Consider the following 8,440-nt stretch of genomic DNA (forward strand, 5'->3'; position numbering starts at 1 on the left):
TAAATCTGGACATATAAATCAACGGGTATCTGCATGCAGCATACTTACGAAAAATCTGCCCCCTGTGAGGACTGTTAATTCCTTGAAAACACAGTCCCATATGTCTCTGAAGGAAAAAAAAAAACCAAACCAAACCACTTTGCCTGCAGTGCAAGAAACTCATTCTTCTTGCCAATAAACCCTGGGTAAGAGCTTTCCCAAAGAAGTGTTATGAAACACAATCTTTAATTGTTTTTTTCAGAGATACCCAGCATTAAACCATAAAACCCATGATAAAAAAAGAAACGCACCAAATGTTTGTGAGAGGACCTTGAGATTTTCAAATTAAAATTTATTTTAGCAATTACTAGTGTGACACCAGGAAACAAAAATCTTGGGTACGAAACACCCAGAGAAACTTGACTTTAATCCCACTTCCTAGAAGAATACAGGGAGAGGATAGGATATGAGTGATAATTCTGTGGACTAACAATGGGAGTTAGGAAATTGTGCAGGGTACTGTCCAATGCCAACTGATACAGCAGGAACCAGAGCTATATGATTGTATTTTCTTCCTAATGAAAATATCTGGAACAAACAAAGGAGGAGACTGTGTCCATAGTTCTGGAAAACTACTCCAGATGTTGGTACCTTGATTTTAGATGCTGCAATTTGTTTTCTCTTCCCTTTGGGCCTACTACCTGCTACTTGCTCTCTCAGTGTGATTTACCACTAAGCAAACTAAGTATTATCAATTAATGATCACATCCCTTTTAACTTCTTTGTCTGTCCATGCATTATCTGAAGAGGAAAAGATTTTTTGATTATTTCAGGAATTTCAGTGCTTAGAAAATTATTCTTTACACATGAGATACCTAAGTAATAAATATTAAATTTGGAGAATCCACAAAAATAAAAAAGTCAGTTTTTGGAATAAGGGTAATTTCCTGAAACTTTGAAAAACAAGAGTGTGCAGTGGAAAACCATTCATTTCAAGAACCAGTTAGAGAACAATGCTGACAGCAGCTGGAAAATGTCCCTCTGTGGCTGGTAGACCAAGGTCTAATCCACAAATTGCTATTTGGAATACTGCAGCATCAATAGATATAAACATTAAATGTAGGTAATGTTCATTGACTTTATATAGTTCTTGAATTGTGCTTAGTTTATACCTATAATTAAACAATGAGGTAAACAGAAATAAATTAGGCTACTACGATATAAGCAATAAAACTAGGCTACTACGATATAAGCAATAAGATAATCTAGTGTATATCGCTTAACTGTTTTTCAGGTATTGCTTTACATTTCATTTTTCCAGGACTAAATTCGCTCTGCCTTTCTTTTTTCTCAGATAAATCTATCTAGTAGAACAAAAAATGCACATATATTCCTACAGACAAAAGATGTGAGATTGTGGATTACCTGATCTGCAATAGGGATTTTTTTTTTCCCCCTCCCCTTTTGTTTGTTATTAGTTATTTCAGCCATTAAGAATAAAACATTACACCTGGTTGTAATTTTTCTGACTATAAAGCTTTTACAACAACAAAGATAAATTATGCTTAGCTTGGATTTCATTTATAGTACATAAAGGTCAGTTGTTTACCAGTATTTCCCTAAGAATCATCTTTGGTATTTTCCTTCTTTTTAATTGCCTATTCAAAAGGTATTGCCATTATGTTAAATTAATGAGTGACCTAATTTTAATAAATGTTCCTGTTAATCACATAAGTTATCAGATCTCACTAAATTAAAAGAAAACACATTTCCTATTTTGCCATGGGAAGATAATAAAACTGATAGGAGTGTGGGGTGCAGATCACGTTCTTTGATGCTGCCGTGTTTGTCTGTGGTTTTCTTCAGTCACAGCTCTGCATTGGGCTGCTTTAGAGGATGCAAAAATATATAATCTATTGATATACTGTCCTACAGAAACTCCTTTCTATTACAAAAATGCTGTGTTGTTGTAAAGATTGAAGATTACTATTTGTGTCTAAAAGATACCACAGTGCATCTAAGTCTGTTGATGATACACAATGTTGAAAGGTATTTCATCCCATTACTTGTTTGTTAAATTACATTCACTTTATTATACTTGTGAATCATAGACAAATACTTTTTTGCTAACAGTAAATATCCAGTCTCTGATCTCACAAATTCAGCATGTGTTTGCACATCTATAGCAAAAATGTACTGTTAGTCATTGGAAAGGAGAGCTAGCAAGCTTTAGAAGAAAGGTCTGTAACACAGAAGGTGAACTGCTGATCTGCAGTGATATCAAAAAGAAAAAAGCCAGTTAGAAAACTCCCTATAGGAACAGCTAAGCTGAATCTCCCTTTTTAAACATTCATTGAATTTTTTCAACGTAGTCGTAAGCCCTTTTTTTCACATTAGGGGTTTCTCATTAGCGCTGCCCTCCAGCACATCACATGGAGAATCAGCTGCAGTCTTTACTCAGCCTACTCTCCAGAGCAGAGGGATCAGTAAAATCAGTGTTGTATCTGTTGGATGTTGTATGGTCAAGCACATGTGATAGCTACTGAATTTCAGCATGTGACCTGCTAAGTTTAATATAACAGCAAGTGTTATATCCAGTAAGAGACACACCTTCTGACAATTGCTTTGTTTTTTCAAAGGAAGAAAGGGTTTGCTGCCCGTTTGAGGGTTCTTTCTATTCCAGTTTTCACACTACCTCCACAATACCACACACACTGGATTCAACTGCAGAAAAGCAGCCGAGATGTGAATCCTCACAGAGCTGGCTGCCGGATGCCAGGGGAACTGTGTGCTAATTATGCTACCCTGTGACTGAAACCTTCTGCAGGGAAGGTGTGGATGCTGGCAGCATTTCTGACAGGGTTATTTCAAATAATTAAAATAAAAAGGGAGCACTGGGAGCATTGTGGGCATTGTTTTTACCTTTCGCCTTTCTATTTCCTATCTCATAACAACTTAATAACTCTCTTGTATGTTTTATGTATAATCATGGAATTTATTTAAAAACTAGCAGTGTTTTCATCCAGAAAAAATGTAGGGTACTCCAGGTAGGGAGATAGGTGAAAGAATCACTTTATGTCATTTGTTTAAAAAAAATGTAAAAAGGTTTAATTTCCATGACATGGAAGGAACAAAAGCCAGAAGACTGATCCCACTCTGAAGCCTCTTTCAATCAGTATTTTGCTCACAAGATTTATAATACTTTATTTGGGGCCACATGACTGATGCTTCTATAACTATTTCCATCAGTTTATTTAATCTGTTCTCAGGATTTTCTCTTTTTCCCTGTGGACAAAGAAACTCTCTGAAAACTTTCACTCCTGAAAGACCTTCACCTACATTTGACTTGCACACACCAATACCTGAGGTGAGGACTATCACTGCTCCAGCTTTCTGTGTACATAGAAGGAATTCAGTGACTTGTTGAAGTTATGTTAAATTAAAGGTGGTGGTCACATCCAACCCACAGCTCCTCTGCTCTCAACTCTTTATACATGGACATTCTTTACTACCAAGACAAGTAATCACATCTTGATTCTTTTTTAAAAGAAAACCTTAGGACACACCTTTTCATCCTGTTCTCTCTTTGCACGCACTCCAGCTGTGCTTATGCAAGATCTGCTTAAATACCAGGAAGTTACCAACAACATGACCACTCAAACGGCCTTTCCTTTAATTGCCTTCCTCCTCTGATTTTATATACCACTGTCAGAAAAAGATCATTCTAAGACAGCAGGCAGCTCAGCCAGCAGTTGTGTTTCTGCAGGAAAAACCTGTTTTCTATTTTGCTTCTCTCTAAGATGACTGGATATGGATTTTGAAGACCATTTTCTCAAGGTTACTTACTAGAAGCTTCTCCATGTCACCTGCTGTAAGCTATGCAGGGGATTAGATCCTGGCCTAGGAAAAATCATGGATGTTTCCTGCAAAAAAAAACTTTGCTTCTGCATTTCACCTGGAAGAATACGCAAAATGGGCACAGAATGCCAAAATCTCTGCTGCTGTAATAGGCACAACTCCACTAACTTTAATGAGATTTTGCAAATTTATGTTAGTAAAAAGTTTAAAAGTTTGGCTCAGGGTGAATTTTGCCATTAGAGGCAGGAGCTCTGGATGCTGAGAGCTCAGTTGACTGCAAAACTGTGTACAGAGACTGAGGACACTGTTGGGGCTGGTTTGTGAACCACAGGTATGTAACACAATTAAAAGACAGAACAGCAACTTGAAGTGCAATAATAAATCAGATGCAAGATACACCCCCCAGAATCTCACAGAATAAATGTATGGTATGCAGCATTTCTGCACTATGCTGATCTGCAAACCTTATTAACATTGCAATATGTTCTCACTGTCCTGAAGCAAAACAAGAAAGTATGGTCAATCTTACATACATAGGATGGGGGAGGAAGGGAAGGAGTGGAATTTATCTCTGGTTTTGAGATATTTCACGTTACTGGGCACTGGACAAAGTGAATCAACAACTTCAATATTGCACATCCCCTGCTCCTCACCTCCCAGATTTGCTTCAAAATGATCTCAAACCTTCTGCCTCAACATACATTGAGTCCAGAGGGAGCAAGAACAAAGCATAGTCTATTGCCATCCAGCTCTCCTATAATAAGCACTTACTGCTGACTCCTTTCCTTTTCTGGTGGCAGTTGGTGAGGTATGAAAACTGCCAGAGGTAATTGGAAGTATGATGTACTGCTGAGCCTCACAGTGATCTAAGAGTAGCTGAGAACATCAGCATCTTAGTTTTATTGTCTGTCTCCTGGTGTCTATAAATCCCAGCTTTTACTACTTTTGTTTTCATCATGCCAATCAAAGGCTTGATTGCCCAAGGAATAAATTACCAGATAAATCACTATTTGGAAACACAGCTCTCTCTTTGACAGTGCCTTATTTCTTGTGACATTGTATGCATATTCTACAGTATTACTATGCAAGGCATTGCAGAAATAGTCCAGATTTCTATGTGATGTCATAACACAGAAAAAGGATAACATTACATCTAGAGAGTGTAACACAGCAGTGTAAAATGCAGGTGGATACAACAGCATATAGCAGAAAGGAGAGCTAATTAATGTGGGGACAACGGGGGAGAAGGTAGAGGGTAATCTGCCTCATAATGCAGCTTGGTATGATGAGAAAGCACTTACCTGGCAGCAAAGGTTACAAATGTTAGCATCATAATAGGCTTGGTGGAAGACATTATGGACTTAGTAGGATGTATGCATGCAGTATGCAGTACACTATAAATGCAGTAGAGGGAAGCTGAAGTCAAAACGTAGCTTCAAACAAATTAAATATCTAGGTCTAAATAACTGTGAGAACTTCAGAATTTTTTCATTCTCTCTGGGGGAATAAATTTTATCTGCTGTGTAAAAGGTATCTCTAACAGAAGTTAAAACACCCTTCTTGAATAGTTATTAAACCTTCCACAGGCCTACACCAGGGTTGTTTTAAAAACCATTAGGATAAATATGGAAAGCATTACCACACGCAGTCCTGAAAGTTAAGTGTATAGTTTTTAAAAAAAGTCCCTGGGATTGGGTGCTAGTGTACATGGGAGTGTTCAATGCACTTTCTGTACCTGCTACAGCTGACATGCAAGGAGGCCGCAACATCTAGTTCAAGTTAGATTATTGCATCAAAGAGAAACTAAAGATCATTTTGCAAGTTTTTGGCCACCTAGGAATCAGGACACGTGTCTTGAGAGCATTAAGTGAGACTGATCTTTGGCACTTCTGGCATGTCTTGCAATATGTGGATTCGGATATCAAATTGATGCACTGACAAACTACTGTGCCTCTTATGTGGTGTATACTCAGTTTTTAAATGTATCCTCTAGAGAAGTCTTCACTTACTAGCCTGACCATTTTCATGGCTGTGGGAAGCTTGAGTTTCAATCCCCTCAGTTAAGATGGAGTTAAGTCCTTTCTATGGACTACTGTTTTAACAGCTATGACTTTATGTCAAAGGTTTCTCTACTCTTGCAATTTGGAAAGCGCTCCATGCTTTCTGTAAGCACTTGAGGCATGCTAGGATCGTATCTAACAAATTGAGTTCCTCAGGGTATTTTGATGTAGGAATACTTAGCTTTTGAATTTTAAAATGGAGGCAAGTATTTAGGCATCTATCTACATCAATACAGAAGCACTCTGGGCGTGCAAAGAAACAGAACTTAAAGCTACCAAAGAAGGAGCAACCTGGGAGGTTGAAATACACTTTTTCACGTCCCAGGATCGTGCTCTGAGCACCAGGTTAGGACACATAGACCAGGGGATGTCAGGTGACTATGACATTTTAGACATGTAGACAACTAAATGTGGGTTTCTTGGATTGTTTTATTAAATCTAGTTGCCCCTGGACTGCACTGCAGGTACCTAAAGGGTACCTTGGATTTTATCCTTAGCAATTGACCTGCACCTTGATGTCTGAAACATAAGCAGTGCATTGGTTTTCAATCTATTTTTTTTTATGTCACCCTGTTTATAACCAGAAGCACGTCCAAAAGTAAAGGTTAGGTACCATATCCATCTCTGATTCATGCCTGCGTGTCCTCATTTACTGTGGTTCTGAAGGCATTTGACAAAAGATGTATAGAAATGTTTATCAGAAAATTCTGTTTTCCCAGATAACCAAAAGGGAGTTTTAAAGAAAAGTATAGGAAAGACTTGGGTGTGAAACAATGAGGAAAAGTAGGGCATCATTTTCAGTCTTTTCCTGGAACCAAGATGAGATAATGTCAATTACAAAAAAAGATGTACTTTAAACTAGAAACTTCGACAGCCCTACGAGTTTAAAGCTAGGTGGCAAACAAAGCTGCTGAGTGCTTGGAGTTTTTTGGTAAAAGCAGAACTGAAAATCAATTTTAATAAAGGTATATTTTTACAGTTAAACTTTGGCTTTTTGCTGAGAGCAGCTTAAAGTTTTTTGCCTAAAAGTACCATAAGCCCAGTACACTCACATCTTAGTTTTGCATGACAGAGCAGAGATATCATGTGGAAAAGTATATGCTGTAAAACTGATTTCCTACTGAAATGGTCCATACACCACCACTACAAAAATGCTGCAAGATTTCTCATTTACTGAAGTGACAATTTCAAAAACTCTTCTCCCCATCAAAAAAGCCTTGGTGTAAAGCCTGTTGAGAGTTAAATCCCCTGAAACTGATGTGAGGGGCTTGATTCTTAGCTGATGTATGCATCGGCACAGCTCCCACTGCCTTCAGTAGAAGCTGTGCTGATTTGTGGTCAGTAGCAATGGTTTCTGAGGTCTTAGTTCTGAAAGGATTTGAACACTTCTTGCTATGTGCGAGCAACCATTTACAGCCTCACAGGTAGTGCTCTTGCAGGATTCAGGCCTTTCAGAAGATGTTCTCAAGAGAGTGGTCCTGTTTGCTTCCTCAGAAATCAGGCCCTAGGAACACCTCACCTTTTTTCATCTTTTATTTTCCATTTCTCCAGTCTTCATTTCATATCATTATGCACTTCGATCAATGTTGTTTCAGGCTAAATAATCCCCTGAGCAGCTTCTGTTTCATCTTTAAATGAAATAAGGTGGTGTTTGGCTACATTTTGTAAAATGTATCATTTGAAATTCAACATCTTAATGCACTACCTCATACTTGTCCCATTTGCACCGTATCTTTGGGAAAGTCTACACTTAGAAGCTCATTCAAATTAAGGCTTGAAGTGAATTTAAAATGCAAGAGGTATTCCCAGTCACTCCACAGGTATCCAAGCAATCCAGGACAACTATGTAAAAAGGAGACACTGCATTCATTTCACTCCTGGAAAAAAGGTTGACAGCATATGAGCTTCTACCTCTTCCTTCTTTCAAGCTACATGGGAAAGAGACCTGAATTCTGTTGTAATCTTTATGTGGGAGAGGTTTAAAATGGACACGATGCTGTCTGTGCTCTATGACAGTCCTCCTGTTCCACCTCTTTTCTCTCTCTCTCAGTCTAAAAGGAAACTGTGGCTAATTTCAGCTATCAAATGCACTGCTGAGACACAGGTGATGCCCTTGAACTCTTGTGCCTGCTTCCTCCTCTCAGTGTAGTTTTTGATTTCTTACACTAAAGGCTGTGCTTATTGCAGATGAACAGAAGGTTTTGCATCTTCTGGAACTGGTGTTTCATGGGTCTGGCCAGACAAACCTCTGGTTTGAGCTGACCTGGTTTTTAGCTGGAACAGAGCTGAGTTTCTTTTTAGTAGCTAGAAAAGTGCTGCGTTTTGCCTTCAGCCTGGAATTTATAATGACAGAGACACTGATAACATACCAGTGTCTTCATTTTTGTCACTGGAAGTGAAGGACTTTGTGTTCTGTTAGTCTACAAGCACAAGATCTAAGAGGGCGAGGAATATTTAAGTTAATAAGCTAAATTGGCATTTAGATATGCCAATGGAATATTCCAGATCATAACACATCATGTCCAGTATATTAGTGAGGGTCT

The 8,440-nt window shown here is 38.3% G+C and overlaps 1 protein-coding gene across 1 annotated transcript in view; it reads right to left on the bottom strand.

Moving 5' to 3' along the window:
• SLC35F1 (solute carrier family 35 member F1) overlaps positions 1 to 8,440 on the bottom strand; it is a gene marked incomplete at its 5' end in the record, with an annotated part of 29,187 nt that overhangs the window by 18,954 nt on the left and 1,793 nt on the right. The gene's annotated exons all lie outside the window — the stretch shown is intronic.

Source organism: Antrostomus carolinensis, unplaced genomic scaffold (genome assembly GCF_000700745.2).
Source record: "Antrostomus carolinensis isolate BGI_N321 unplaced genomic scaffold, ASM70074v2 scaffold14060, whole genome shotgun sequence".
NCBI lineage: Eukaryota > Metazoa > Chordata > Aves > Caprimulgiformes > Caprimulgidae > Antrostomus > Antrostomus carolinensis.